At 37.5% G+C, this 15842-nt stretch overlaps 1 long non-coding RNA gene across 1 annotated transcript in view; it reads left to right on the forward strand.

Annotated features, from left to right (window-relative positions):
* The window catches only part of LOC147913342 (uncharacterized), a 60432-nt gene extending 52110 nt beyond the window's left edge, over positions 1-8322 (forward strand). Inside the window, exon 3 of the long non-coding RNA XR_015548877.1 lies at positions 7882-8322. This is a non-coding gene — a long non-coding RNA (uncharacterized LOC147913342). The remainder of the gene's footprint in view (positions 1-7881) is intronic.
* Positions 8323-15842: the final 7520 nt, after the last annotated feature.

Genomic DNA, 15842 nt, shown 5'->3' on the forward strand with positions numbered 1-15842 from the left:
GATGCTGAGATGGTTGGGTCTCTTCCTCTCCATATAGCCTCAGGGCCTCTCCTCTTGGCACAGAGGATCTAGGTGGTCTGTACATGTGGTCTCTCCGCCAGGATAGCCAAACATCTTACAGGACTCCAGGGTTCTAAAAGTGCCAAGAAGGAAGCTGCCAGGCATCCTGAAGGGTTAGGCCCAGAGCCCACACAGTGTCACTTCTGCCAAGGTCTGTAATTTAGAGTGAGTCACAGGCCCAGCGCAGATCCCGTGTAGGAGGATCCACATAGGAGGGTGAACACTGGGAGATGCAGTTCGTCGGGAGCTGTCTTTGAAAGCTAGCTACCTCAGTGAGAAAACTTAGCACAGACTTCATCTCATACCCTAAACGTTCTTCCTATGAAGATTCCCTTTAATGTCTCCATGTTTACCTAATATACTTAAGAGGATTTTTTTAGCAACACTATGGCAAGACAAGTAAGAGACCAAATTGACAGTAACACCAACAGTCAAGGACTGAGTTATTCAACTTAGGAAACCAGAGTTCTCAACAAAATATTTTCTCCCTAGCCCTACCTGCTCAGCACCTTACTTTCACCATGACAGGAACTGTCTCTAGAAGTTTCCTCAAGGGTTAGTTTTGTGCCAGGCTTTGGAGCCTGTGCCACCAGATGGTAGCCATAGAAATATCAGAACTTCCCTCCGAAATTGGATTCCAATCACCCGACGAACCAATCTTTAATTTTAGACTTTGGAGTGGGCCATATATCCCACCTTCTCCGTTCTCAAAAAAATCAACACAGTAATCGTGGTCAGAAATCTTTTTTGTCACCTTGGGAAATATTTTTAGCTCTTTCAAATCCATAGAAGGGATTATTTTTGCGAATTTAAAGTTAGCGTATTTTTAGAATAAGTAATGTAGTCATATAGTCATAGTCAAAATTTAAAAGTTTCAAAGAGAATTGAGTAAGAAATCTCCCTTCCACGGCCCTATCCCTCAGATACACAGTTTCCCTCTTGTCTTTTTTTTTCCCCAGAGATAGTGGAGATTTTCTCTTCCAGAGATGTTATATGCACGTACACAAAAATATTCATTCATATTCTTTTTCCAGTTTTTTGCACACATGGAATCACATTCTACATACTACTGTGCACTTTGCTTTTCCTACTTGATAATCTTAAACATTTTTCTATATCAATACATAACCTCCTTATTCTTTCCTTTTTGGTAGCTGCATAAGCATTCCACTGCATGCATTTACCATAATGCATTTAAACAGTTCCTCTCTTGAAGGGCATTTAGGTTCTTTCCAATATTTTGCTATCGTTAACAAGGGTAAAATGAATAATAGTGCATATGCACCATTTCATACATGTGTGGATTTATCTGTGGATAAATTCCTAGAGTTAGAATTTCTGGCTCAAAAAATGAGGTAATTTGTAATTTGATAGATATTGCCAAGTTGCAACACAAAGATGATATACTAGTTTACACTCTCACCAATAATGCATGATTTGCCAATTTATTCTACCTTTGCTAACATTTTCTAAATTTTCTGATTTTTGTCTATCTAATGAGGGGAAAGCGTTCTTTCAGTGTGATTATATTTTTAATTCTCTTATTATGAATATAATTGATCACCCATTCTTATGCTCAGGTGCCATCTGTATTTCCTTTTCTGTGAACTATGTGCTTAAATCCTTTTGTTCATTTTCCCTTCGGTTATGGTAGCTTTCTTTTTTATTTGTAGGAGTTTTTTTTTTAATATGCAGGAGGTTAGCCCTTCGACTCGTATTGATACAAGTTGCAAATTTTTTTCTACATAATCGTTTGTCTTTTTACTTTACTTAAAATAGTTATGCCAGGCAGAAAATTTTATCTTTACTTTTATGTAGTCAAATTCATCAGTGTCAGGCTTTCATATCATTTTTAGAATGACTTCCCCACTCTCAGAGAAAAGAATCAATTTGTTTCTTACAATAATTTTGTAATTTCATTTGTTACATTTAAGTCTTTGATTTATATTGAGTTTATTTTGGTGCAAAGTGTGAGGCATGGAGTCAACTTAATTTTTTTTCCAAATTCCTACCCAGTTGTCACAACACCATTTATTAAATAATTCATCTTTTCCTCACTGATTTGAGATGCCACCTTTGTGACACTGTATCCTCCTCCTCAGCATGTTTTGTTGTTGTTGTTTGACCCGTTATTTTCCCTCAGAAGTGTTTAAAAATGTTTCTTCCTGGGGGCCCGCCCCATGGCGTAACAGTTAAGTGTGCGTGCTCCGCTTCTTGCCGCCCGGGTTCGGATCCCGGGCACACACAGATGCACCACTTGTCAGGCCACACTGTGGCAGCATCCCATATAAAATGGAGGAAGATGGGCACAGATGTTAGCCCAGGGCTGGTCTTCCTCAGCAAAAAAAGAGAAGGATTGGCATGGATGTTAGCTCAGGGCTGATCTTCCTCACAAAAAACAAAAAAAATGTTTCTTCCTTAAAAGCCTGCATGTTTCCTATTAAGTTTATATCTCAATATTTTTCTTTTCTTGGTTATTATTACTATCATAAATGATTAACTTTTCTCCTGTTAGAATCTACTAGCAATCTGATGATCCTATCTGCTCATTTGTTTTGTTTATTTATATAAAGGCTATTGATTTCTGCATTTTAATTTTACACTTATAATTTCTGGAGGAATGTACCTTCATCCTAGTCATCAAAGAATTCTCATAATTTTCCATGGAAAATAAGCATTTGAAAGCAAAAAATTACTATGTACACACCAGGAAGGAAGGTCAGGAGCAAAAACTAGCAGACATAACAGATTGCACAAATAGACTATCAAAGTCTTCAGATATTGGAATTATTAGATACTATATAGAATAATTATGCTCAGTATATTTAGAAAAGTAAAAGACATGTTTGTACATATCTGCAGGAAACAGAAGCTACAAAGACTAACTAAGTAGTTTGGAAAATGAACCAAATAGAACTCTGAGAAATGAAAATGTAATAATTAAAATGCAAATTTTAATAGATAGGTTTAAGAGCAAATTAGATTCAGCTGAAGAGAAAATTAGCAAACTGGAAGATAGATCAGAAGAAATTGTCCAGAATGGAGGATAGAAAGACAAAAAGATAAAAAAATAATATTTAAGAGTGGTTAATAGGCATGAAGGATAGAATTAAAAAGGCTAAACTATATATGATCAGAGTTCCAGAGGAAGAAAAGAGAGAAAATAGAGATTGAGGTCATATTTAAAGAGAGGACTAAAAATTTTCCAGAACCAACACAAGAGAACAAAGTACAGAATGAAGAATTCCAAAGATTTATCTAATCTTCTTGAGATTAGATAAAAATTCTTCAAAAACAAACAGCTTAGATACATCATAGTAAAAGTAGAGAAGAGCAAAGGCAAAGAAAAAAATATTAAAGGCACTCAGGGGAAAAACTGATTGCTCTTGAAGAAGCAATAATTAAACTGACAGCTAACTTCTCAACAGCAATAATAGAAGCCTATAAACAATGGACTAATATCTTCTGTGTGCTGAAAGACAATAACTGCCAATCTAGACTCCTATACAAGATGAAACTATCTTTCATGGATAAGGAGAAGAATAAAGACATTACCAGAAACAAAGTGGAGAGAGTTTGCCACCAGCAGTACTTCTCTAAAAGAAACACTAAAAGAGGAACTTCTGGCTGAAAGAAAGTGATCTTAATTGGAAGGCCTAAGATGCAAGAAGGAATTAATTGTAGACAAGATACATAAACAGACATTTTTCAGAAGAAATGTGGCCAATAAAGATATGAGAAGGTATCCAATGTCATTAAAGATCAAGGAAATGAAAGCCAAGACCACAATAAGACCACATATTCCACCCATTCAATTGTCAAGAATTAGAAAGCGTTGGACAATACCAAGTGTTGGAGGGGATGTGAATCCACAGGCTTTCTTTTACATTGCTGAGGGACTGTCAATTGCAAAACTGTTTGGCATTCTCTCCTAAGTTGAGTGTTAACTCATTTATGATCCAACAATTCATGCTAGGCTTATACCGAAGAGAAATTCTTGCACATGTCCAGGAGACACGTATAAACAATGCTTATAGCAGCATGATTTAGCAAAACATGAAAACAATCCCAAATGCCATCAATAGGAGAATCGATAAACTGTGATAAAGACACACAAACACATATTATGTAGCAGTCAACACAAATGAACTACAGCAACAGGCAGCTAATTGGAAAGTTAAGTCTCAAAAGACTATATGCAAGATGACATTCTTTTATCAAAGTTAAAAGCAACTGAAATTATATATATAGTATATATATTTAACTTAATGTATATATGTTAGGAATACACATAGATGTAATAAAACTATATAAAAAGCAAAGTTTTGGAATGATAAACCTGGGATTCAAGATGATGGCTACCTTGGGTGGGGGGAGGCTGGAGGATGGGATGGGAGGAACTAACGTGGTTAGATGAGGCTGTTGTCAAGATCCTGGTGTTTGTTTTAGGGAATAGGTTTGCAGGTGTTATTACATTATTAAAAACTAACCAATAAACAAGTAAAAGAGCGTCATGAAAGGACCAATATTGAGAGGATGCCATGAACCAAAGACTACATTTAACTCAATTCTGTACACCCAAGGTCCACAGAAAGAAAAATTAAATTAAATTAAAATACAGGCGAAGGGTCAGAGAGTGGCAAGCAAAGTTAGGGTTTTGTAAGGGCAGACACAGAGTGCACATCTTCCCAACTAATAGGGGAAAAAGCAGTGTGATGAACAGAGAATCCAACAAGAAAGGAAAGAAAACATAATAAGAAGGAAGGATGTTACAGCAAAGAGATATAAATCCAAATAGAGCAATAGTTACATTAAGTGTGAAGGAGTAAATTCATTGGTTAAAAAACAAAGATTGTCAGAGTGAATAAAATAAAATGAAGGTATTACTCAGAATTTAAACAGCGTGAAAATAAATGAGATTGCAACAGAAAGATATCACCTATGCATAAAATAATGAGGATAGAAAGTGGGAAATTGGCAATGCAGTTTCACCTTTAAACTTCACTTTGAAAAGTCCCACCTTATATAAAGTCTTGCACATATATCTACTGCTGCTGCACCCCACCCCCAACCCCATAATAACAGCTTATTGGGTCTTGGCTAACTCCACACAATTATGGCTGGCTTGTAAGGGAGAAAAGCTTGCAACAATCATGCACATTCTTTCTGAGGACAATTTGGCTCAGCATCCTTTGATAAGGAGAGCAAGGGTAGGGGCTGGCTTATTTCAGACTACGGAAAATAAAGATGTATGTGCGTAAATGCTTAATAATCCAAGCATGAATGCTCAGTATGTGGACAGTTATATATGATTGAGCCAATATATTGGATGTTGTGGTTTCCACCCTCAAACCTTCAGGATCAAGGCACTTATTTCCCCAGCTGCCAGGATTGTGGGATGCTGATGGCTTACAGCTGAGTCCCTTCCCAAGCCTTGTTCTCTGCCAAAGGTCATCCCCTACTCCCCTGCTTGGGGGTCAAAATGTGAGAATCAAAGGGCCAGCCCTCTTGCCTCAGTTCGGGACACCTCTGAAGGCCAGTCAAGCTTCAGAGCTCCCTGTGGCATCAGCTGAGATCCCTCCTGCAACAGCGTTGCAGTTCAACTTTTCTCCCTCTGCCTAATCCTGCTCCCCTCACTCTCTTACAGGTTTGCTGAGAACACTCCTACTCCCCTAAGACCCCAACTGATCTAACACCAACTGGGTGTTCTGCAGTTTAGTTCTGATGCTAGCCACCTGGAGTTAGCCCAGACCCCAACAGGTTAAGGGCAAAGTCCTCCACATGACTCCCCTCACTGCACAAGTCTCCCCACAGCTGCAAGTCTAGGGAGTCTCCAGGCCACCCACACTTCTAATTTGGGGTTTCCATGACCCCCTCAGGTTTGATAATTCACTAGAATGACTCAGAACTCAGGAAATCACTGTACTTATTATTACAGTTTCATTATAAAGGATCCACATAAGGAGGAACAGCCAAATAAAGAGATGCATAAGGTGAGGTCTGGGAGGGAACACAGAGCTCCTATGCCCTCTCCTCACGAAAGCAGGGTGATTCACCCTCCCAGCACATTGATGGATGATTTATGATGTATGATTACCAATCAGGAAGCTCCACTGAGCATGGGGTCCAGAGTTTTAGTGAGTTTCATCACATAGGCATGATTGATGAAGTCATTGGGCATGTGATCAAACTCATTCTCCAGCCCCCTCCCCTTCCTGGAAGTCTGGTTAGCTCAAAGTCCCACCCCTCTAATCACGTGGTTAGTCTTTGTGGTGACCAGACCCCATCCTGAAGCTATCTAGGGGCCCATCCCATCTCATTAGCATAGCAGAGACACTCCTATCACTCTGAAAATTCCAAGGATTTTTGAAGCTCTGTGCCAGGATCCCGGGGACAAAGACCAGACAAATTTATATAACAACTCACTAAAAACACTCCTGCACTCAAGTCTCTATCTTAGAGTCTGTTTTCAGGAAACCTAATCTATGACCGTTTTTGCCAGTGGTGATTCTAGCAAATGCAAGTGCTGCTCTGGTCCCTGATGTGTTGTGTTCTGTGGAGAGATGGGGAACCCAAGGGCTCAGCCTTCACTGGGTTAGGCTCCATCCACACAACCTGGGCTAGTACCTGTGTGACTGCTCATTGGGCCTGATGCTGGCGGCCTGGTGGCAATGTTCCAGTTTGGGGCTGCTTCTACACAACACAGCTCTTGGACCTGGGGTGATCCTGAGCTAATTAGTTTTAGGTACCAACTATAATGACTGAAGGGAAGGATATGGGGTTTATCCCTATCATATTCAAGTCTATTTATAAATGAAAAAATAAAAAAGGAAAAGAAGGGGAAGTAGTTCCTAACTCCCCCCTTACCAGCAGCCACTTATCTGAGTGTTTCTGGGAGACTTGTACATTCAGTTTTGGTACATGAGCATATTCTGAATTCCAGGTACCACTAAATGCACATTACTCTCCACTCCAGCTCTCCAAGCCAGATTTCTCCCCCAAATCGCTATCTGGTCTACCCAACTCACACTTGACCCACTTGTCTCAGACATCTCATCCTCAACGTGTCCAAAAAATTTAAACTTTCTCCACAAAAATGTCCTTCTCTTTTCCCTACCATCACCTACACAATTATCTCAGCCAGAAACTTGGTGTCACTTTGGCGTCATCCTTGGCTTCCATTTGTCTCTTACCTCCAATCTACATCAATCACCCTGACTGTCAATTTTACTTCCTGAATATTTCTCAGAATTCCGCCTTCTCCCAACTCTGCCACCATTGCCCCCATGCCACCCTTCCTCATCTCTCTCCCCGGCTGGAAGAAAACTGAAACCTGCAAACAGGTAGCCATTGATGATTAAGCAGCTAGTAACTATGGTGGATCGGAATTGGCCACCTCAAAATACGTCTCTGCCTGAAACACAGTTTGACCCACACTCCCACTAACTAACCAAAAGAGTTTGGGATAGGAGGCATGCCCCCAGAATAGGCCATCACCATAGACATCTCCGGGTATCTGGGAGGGTCCTGGCTAAGCCCATTCTTAGTTCTGGTTACCCTTTGTAAGATACATTTACATTTGTAAAGGAAATCTCCATTTGTAAAGGTATCTTCTTCCCTGTACCAGGAAGAGGGGGGATGGCCTTACCTAGAAACTTATCAGAACGGAAGGTGATGACTTAAATCTGCATGATAAGCCTACCCATTGTTAACTGTGCTGTTTAGGCAGTATGCTGTCTGACTCTCACTAGGTTCCTATAGATGACATCTCCCTGGAGCCAGAGTCACCATGGTAATGGGTGTTTGAACTATTTTTTTCAGGAAATGGAATCCCCTGTCCACTTCAGGCCTGTTGAGACCACCAACCCATCAACTGGGCCCATGCAGACATATGTCCAATAAGCAACCTTTTGACATCAAGAGGTTAGAACTCGATCCTTGGGGCATGCTAACACCGCCATTCTGTGAACATGCGTCCTACGAAGAGGCATGAAGCCTGACTACACTTGCGTAGATCATCAATTACCTCATCTTTCCTCACCTCCAATCATTTCAGACCACCTTGCCCCCTACCCCATAAATATCCCTGAGTCCCTATTTTCGGGGAAGTGGATTTGAGATTCGTTCTCCCATTTCCTCACTTGGCTGCCTTGTGATTAATAAACCCTCTCTCTGCTGCAGTCTCATCACCTTGGTGTTTGGCTTTCTGGGTGGTGGGCCAAAACGGACCTGGTGCAGTAACAAAACACTTCACTGTCTGCCTTCCACCACTTTGCCTTCTTCAAATCCTTTCTCTATACAAACATTTGAGAGGGATGCACTTATATTACAGATCCAACTATTTCCCTTTTCAGCTGTATTTGTTCCATTAAAAATATTATAAAACAGTAAATGTCTTCCCAAAAAAAGTCAAATAATATAAGTAATATATAGTAATAAGAGAGGTCTTTATAGTATTTTCTCCTTTTTCTAACACCCCATCTCCTCTTCTTTCTTCTAAGAATTGCCCTTCCTCCAACTCCATAAATACAGTCCCTCTCTCCTCGAAGAAGCTCCCATTTTCTTCTTTGGACTCTCACTCAGGCCGTGGTTAATTGGTTCATTTTGAGAGTTCTTTCCTATGGTTTTGGACTCAGGCTCAAAGTATCTCATTGACCTCTCTCTAAGGTGGAGATGTAAGACATAAAATTTAGTTAAGTCTGGTGGCCAGACTTCTTGCCCTGATGAGTGTAGAAGCTGATGTGGCCAGTCAGAAGAGAAAGAAGGAATAATGAAGTGACACACCCAGAGAAAGAGAGGGAAGCAAAATGGAGAGAAAGAATCCTGTGTTGTTTTCTTACTCAGGTGGATCATACCATACAAGTTGCTCTTTCATCTTTTTTTTTTTCATTTAACAATGTGTCTTGAAGATCTTTCCATTTCATTCCTTATGAAGGTTCTTTGCTCTTTTAATGGCTGCCTGATATTAATAGTCTGAATGTTCCATGGTTTAGTTAACTATTTCTAACAAATAAGTAGGTTGCTGTCACAGAGAATGCTATAATAAATGCCATTGTATAAATATATATTTTTTGGAGCAGAAAATCCTAAAAGAGGAATACCTACTCCCATTTTCCCAAACTTCTCAGTATTTCCAAGATAAAATTCATGCTTTTTAAAAGGGCAGACACCACGATCATCCCCATATCTCACTCATCCCAGCTTTTTGCCCTGCTCTCCAGCAGCACAAATTGCTTGGAGCTTCTGACTTATATACCATGCTTTTTCCTACTCTGTGCCTTTCTTTGCTCTTGCTGCACTTGGAATGCCCTCTCCACCCCTCTCTGCTCAGTTGATTCCTATTCATCCTTCATCACTCAGTTCAGGTGTCAGTTCCTCCAGGGAACTGCTCCACACCTCTTTCATCATTGCATGTGCCAAATTGCATCCAATTTATTTAGTAATATACCTGTATCTGCCACCGGATTATGAATTCTCCCAGGTCAGGAACAGAGGATAGTACTTGTGTCTTACTGTTTTTATATCCCAAGTGCTTATCAAAGTATCTGGAACATAGTATGTCGACAGTTACAATTGAATGAATGAAGGTCTGCACTCACAGTTTATCAGATCCTACACCCTCACACACATGCATGTTTGCTCCTTTTGAAAGTTAATGGATCTGGTATATTTCTTTTTTTCTAACCAATCATAATATTGCAAACACACATATGCCTACACACACACACACACACACACACACACACACACCATGGTGTATAGACTAATGCATTGTTTTAGTTTTGTACTTTCTTCTTGTTGCCAGTTCTGGAACCCAGATCTGTGAGAACTTAAAGCTCACTCTCTTTTCCTAACCAGCCTTTCTCACAGTGTTTTTAATCCATAAAAGGGGCTGTTGACTCAGGCTCCCTGGTGTGAGATTCAAGACTCACAAATTTAAACCTGGTTGGGAATTGCAAACATATTTTCATTTATTGCTGCTATAATCAAAGAAGAGGCTTTTACTTAAATATTAAGGTCTGGGGGTAGAAGCATAAATAGAAACAGTTAATGAATATTCTCATTGTTCTTCTGTCTCCTCTTGCATTAACCTGCATCGAATTTTTAGCTGGGCCGTGTTCCCCAAGTGCTGTCATTAAACCTTACATACATTACTTCTAATTTCAATAATAAGCTAATTTCCAACGGAAACCACCTAGGGTTAAAAATTACCCCTAAGGAGTATCTAATGTTCACTATAAGCAAACCACACACAAAGTCACCCCCTGAGACTGCTTATACTTTTCTTTTCACAATTGAGGTTTACTAAGCTGCAGTGATACACTAAATTGCACCCATGTCAGAAGGGATTTTTAAAGTATATATATCCAAGAAGTATATTTTGAGATAGTATAGCATAATTTCAATGGTTAAGCACATTGGCTTTGGAGGCAAGCAAATGTGCCATCTAGTAGGTTCTGTGATCTTGAGCAAATTACTTAACTTCTCTGAGTCTCAGTTTCCTCTTCTGGGTCAATGTGAGGGGTTTTTTGATATAAGTACAACTTCCCAGATTCAGAAAAGGCTATTTTTTGCGATTTGAAATTTTAATTAATAGTTAACTTATTTACAATACATATTCAAAAACCTAGTTTTCCTTAGTCCTTGAATTCAACTTAAAATTCTTATAATTTTGTAACTAGATACAGCAAATTTCAACAAACGCGTTTCAGATGGCCTTTTTTGTTGATGTTTGATAAACTCAAATCGAAGAGACCAAACTCCTTCAAACGATCAGTACCATTTACAACTTACTTAATTAAACACCTTAAACTCTATTTATAAACTTAATATATTCAACTTCTTTTTTGAGCCCTTCAAATGTGTGCCTTTTTAGCCAAAATCTAAGAACTCAATTCTTGTAAATTTAATAAGTGAAATTTACAGTGAATTTCAAGTTTAAGAGAACTTAAACATTATAAACAATAAACACACAAAGATTATTTCAATTTCCTTAAACCTAATATGAGGGTAATAGTACTGTGTATTTTTATTTACTTCATACCCCCTAAACTCAATTTTAATCCTTCCTGGAGTTCAAAGATTCTCAGCTTCATGAGTAGGAGTCCCAGGCAAATTGTAGGAACTGTCCCAAGAGAACTAAGGCTACCATCTCAAGCAAGTAAAAGGGGCTTACTGACCAGAAATCCAAGGCCAGGAAAAGAAATCTGGGGGATGCGTACATCCAGAATAACTCTCCCCATCTACTGACAGACACAAGGATTCATTTTTATGATTGCAATGCTAAAAGATTCAAAGTCCTTACTCTCCAAGTAGAGTTGGTTTTACCAATGTCTTCTGGGGGCAAGGTACCCCATTACCTAATTATTTCATCTACACTCACCTACACTGTTTGAGTGTAACTTCTTTCAATAATCCCTTTACTGTCCGCTTGAATTTTGCTTTCTTATTTTTTTTTTAATTTTATTTTAGCCATTTTGTCTGACAGGACACAAGTCCTTTGGCTGGATGCTATGTATTTCCCACATCTTCATTTGGTTCTTTAGTCAGGGGGCCAAAGTCATGCCAATAACAGTCTGATCGCTTCAGTACCTCCCCCATAAGGCTATTGTGAGAATCAAATAAACTAAATGAATATTAAAATACTCAGCACACTGCCCAGAACATAATAGGTGCCTGACAAGCTATTAGTATTTGGGGTGTTTCATCTACAAAGATATACAATAATAGTTTAAAAAATCATATGTGATATCATAGCATCCATTTCCTGCCAAGGTCCCACTAAAGCAGTGGTAAAAAGATGTTTAAACAGCATAAGCCTATAAGCACAGAAGAAAAAAAAGTAGGAGACGTAATAGTTCAAGAAACCAAAAAACCTCAATCCTAAACAGATGATGGCAAAAGCTGAGGAGCAACTCAACTTGCACTGAAGATCTCTGAGAAGGCTCAAGAAGTGGCAGCAATAGTTTTCTCTAGAAGTTGGGGTGAAAGTGGGGCAAAAAAAAAAAAAATAGGATTAATTCAACATTCTCTTTAAGAAGCATTTAGACACTTACATCATCTCCCATTCTATACATGTAGATACAATACCTCTCTCCCTGACAGAAGACCAACTGTTTATTATTTATTTATTGAGGTAAAACCCAGGACTGTGGACTAGGGGTTGTCAGCTATAGGTGAAAACATGGGTGTCTTACTGAAATAGGAAGTTTAAACATAAATATCGAAGGCCCTCTCTAGACTTCTTACCCTTTTACCTCCTCTGGGGAAACTGATCAACTCAAAATAGGCCTAAAGACTCTGACATGTGGAATTCCTCAATGTAATGACCCAGGCAGATCGCTAAAGGGAAGACTATAGTTGACAAGCCCACCCATGAGTATGCCTATCCTTGAGTGGGCAGCCAAAGATTCCCATACATTTAAAGAAAGTGTCTAATATGAAATTAAAAGACCAAAATAAGCAAAAAAGGCAAACAAATTATGCAGACAGAAGAAAATATCTAAAAACTATCATTAATAGCTTCACAGGGAAAAGCACCTTTTAAACAATCAGAATGCAATTGTTTTTCTTAAAAAAGGGAACATCAGGGGCCAGCCCTAGTGGCCTAGTGGTTAAGTTTGGTGTGCTCTACTTTGGCAGCCCGGGTTTTGTTCCCAGCGCAGACCTGCACCACTCGTCCATCAGTAGCCATGCTGTGGTGGCAGCTCACATACAAAATAGAGGAAGATTGGCAACAGACATTAGCTCAGGGTGAATCTCCCTCAGCAAAAAAAAGGCAACATCAGAGGACTCAAAAAGAACTCTTGAAAGTTAAAAATAGAGAAAAAGTACCACTTAATAGAAAGTTTGGAAAATAAAAGTGAAAAAACCTCCTAGAAAGTAATACTCCACCAAAATAAAGGAATAAACCAGTGAGGTAGAAGCAATGGAATCCAGGTAAAAAAAGAACCCAACACAAAAAACATGAAGGAAATACCTAACATGGTGGTGAAAATATCCCAAAACAACAGTTATGTGCAAAAGTACAGACCAGCCAGGTGAGATCCAAGCAGATCAAATGGCTCCAGAGAGTTTTTTCCAGAAAATGAAAATTGATGGAATATCAAATATTCTGAACATATGGTGAGGAGATTTACACAACTGGGATAGAGTTGGAGGGAATTAGTTGTAAGTATTTAGAAAACAAAACATTTTTCACTTCAGGGAAAGTGGGATGTTGTACAGAAAAGAGAAAGCAGTCATGGTATACATAGTAGATAACAGTTGTGAAAGTCTTTCATAATCATAATATGCAAAACTGCAAGTTCACCAAATTACAATACCAATCTAACAATATTGGGTGGATTTGGAGAGGAAAAGTGTGTGTGGGTGTGTGTATGAGAGAGAGAGAGAGAGAGAAAATGTATTAAAGGCTAAAGAGATGAAAGATAGCTAAATCTTTATCTTCTGTAATAGGAAGTCAATAGATAGTGTCTAAAACTGGTCCAAAAAATCAACAGCTGGCAATAGACTCATACTATTTAGAGATATGGAGGTATATATCAACAGTTAGATATGGAAGTTGAAAAGAGATGCCTCTTAGGAGTGAGAAATGGGAATAGATAATTATGCAGGGAACTGCTATTTTTCATAATGTATTTTTAAAAACTATTCTACTCTTTGAAATAAAAAATGCTTTTTAGAAATTAAACTAGAAATAACATAGTGTATGGAAAATCATCAAACATTTGGATTTTAAAAAACATGTTTCTAAATAACCTGTAGGTCAAATAAGAAATAACAAGGGAAATTATAGAATTTTGAAGTGAATGGAAATGAAAAAATAATGTATCAAAATTTTTGTGATGCAGCTAAAACAATGCTTGGAGTAAAATGTATAGCTTCAAATGCTTATGTTAGAAAGAAGATAGGTCTCCAATAAATAATATATTTATTATTATTGTCTACTTTAAACTAAGAAAATACTTTAATTGCAAAGTAAGAAGAAAAGAAAAGTAATAAAATAAAAGTAGACATCAATGAAATAGAAAACAGAGAAGCAGTAGAGAAAATCAAGAAAACCGAAAGTCAGACTAATTAAGAAAAAAGAGAGAAGACACAAATTATCAATATCAGGAATGAAAGAGGTCATTGCATTATGGTATTAAAGGGAAGAGAGGACAGATCTTATGGCATTAAAGGAAAAATAAAAGAATATAATAAACCATTTTATGTCAATACATTGGACAACTTTGATGAAATGAACATGTTCCTTGAAAAACACAAACTACCAAGGCTCATCAATAGTGTAAATAACTTTTTATCTATTAAATAAAGTGCACACATTGTTAAAACCTTCTAACAAAGAAAACTCCAGGCGTCAATGATTTCACTAGTGAATTCCACAAAACATTTAAGCAAGAATAACATGAATTCTAAACAGACTCTTTCAGAAAATAAAAGAGGAGGGAATATTATCTAACTTATTTTATGAGGTCAGTATTACTCTTATACTAAACTCCTCTCAAAAAAAATTTTAAGAATATAAGACTACAGACTAACATCTCTCATGAACATAGACACAAATTCCTTAATAAAATATTAGCAAATTAAATAAAACAACATGTGAAAAGGATAATAAATGATAACCAAGTGGTGTTTATCCTAGGAAAGGAAGACTAGCCCAATATTTGAAAATCAGTCAATGTAATTCACCATATCAACAAACAAAATAAGAAAAACCATACTGTTATCTCAATAGATGCAGAAAAAGTATTGACAAAATTCAACACTCATTTATGATAAAAACTCTTAACAAACTATCCATAAAAGGGAACTTTATGCAACCTGAGAATTTATGGAAAGGATAGTCTTTCTAACAAATGGTGCTCAAACATTTGGACGTCCATATACAAAAGAAGTAAACCTCAATCCATACCTCTCACCATACGAAAAATTCACTTCATATTTATCATAGACTTAAACATAAGACTAAAACTATAAAACATCTAGAAGAAAACGGAAGAAACTTTTTGTGACCTAGAGTAAGACAAAGAGTTTTGGATAGAAAACAGAAAGCATGGACCACAAAAGAAAAAATATTGACAAAATTAACATCAAAATTTTAAATTTCTGCTCTTCAAAAGACACTCCTGTTAGGAAAATTAAAAGACATACCATAAACTGAGCATAAACTTGCAAAACACATCCAATTGAGGATTATATCCAGAATACATAAATAACACTTAGAATTCAATAAGAAGACAACCAGCACAATTTAAAAATGCGTAATAGATTTGAATAGTCACTTCCCCAAAGAAAATATGCAAATATCCAATGAGCACAATGAAAAATACTCAACAATGTTAATCATCAGGGCAATGCAAATTAAACCACAATATGATACTATTTAACATCCAGTATATTATCCAATATTTTTTTAAATGGCAACATCACTCTCACCAACAATGATAAATTGTTGGTGAGAAGACGGAACAGCTGGAACTTTCACACATTGCTGATGGGAATTAAAAATCTTACAGCCACTTTGAAACATTTTGGAAGTTTTTTATACAATTAACCATCTACTTACTACACAGTACAGCAATTCCACTCTTAAGTACTTACCTAAGATAAACGAAAACATATGTCCACATAAATACCTTATGCATGTGCACATAGCAGCTTTATTAATAAGAGCCAAGAATTGGAAACAACTCAAATGTCCATCAATCGGTGAATAGATAAACAAACTGTGGTATATCCATACAATGGAATACTACTCAGCAATAAAGAGCAAT

The sequence above is a fragment of the Ceratotherium simum genome, chromosome 28, assembly GCF_057802395.1.
Source record: "Ceratotherium simum simum isolate JZ-2026a chromosome 28, ASM5780239v1, whole genome shotgun sequence".
Taxonomy (NCBI): Eukaryota; Metazoa; Chordata; class Mammalia; order Perissodactyla; family Rhinocerotidae; genus Ceratotherium; species Ceratotherium simum.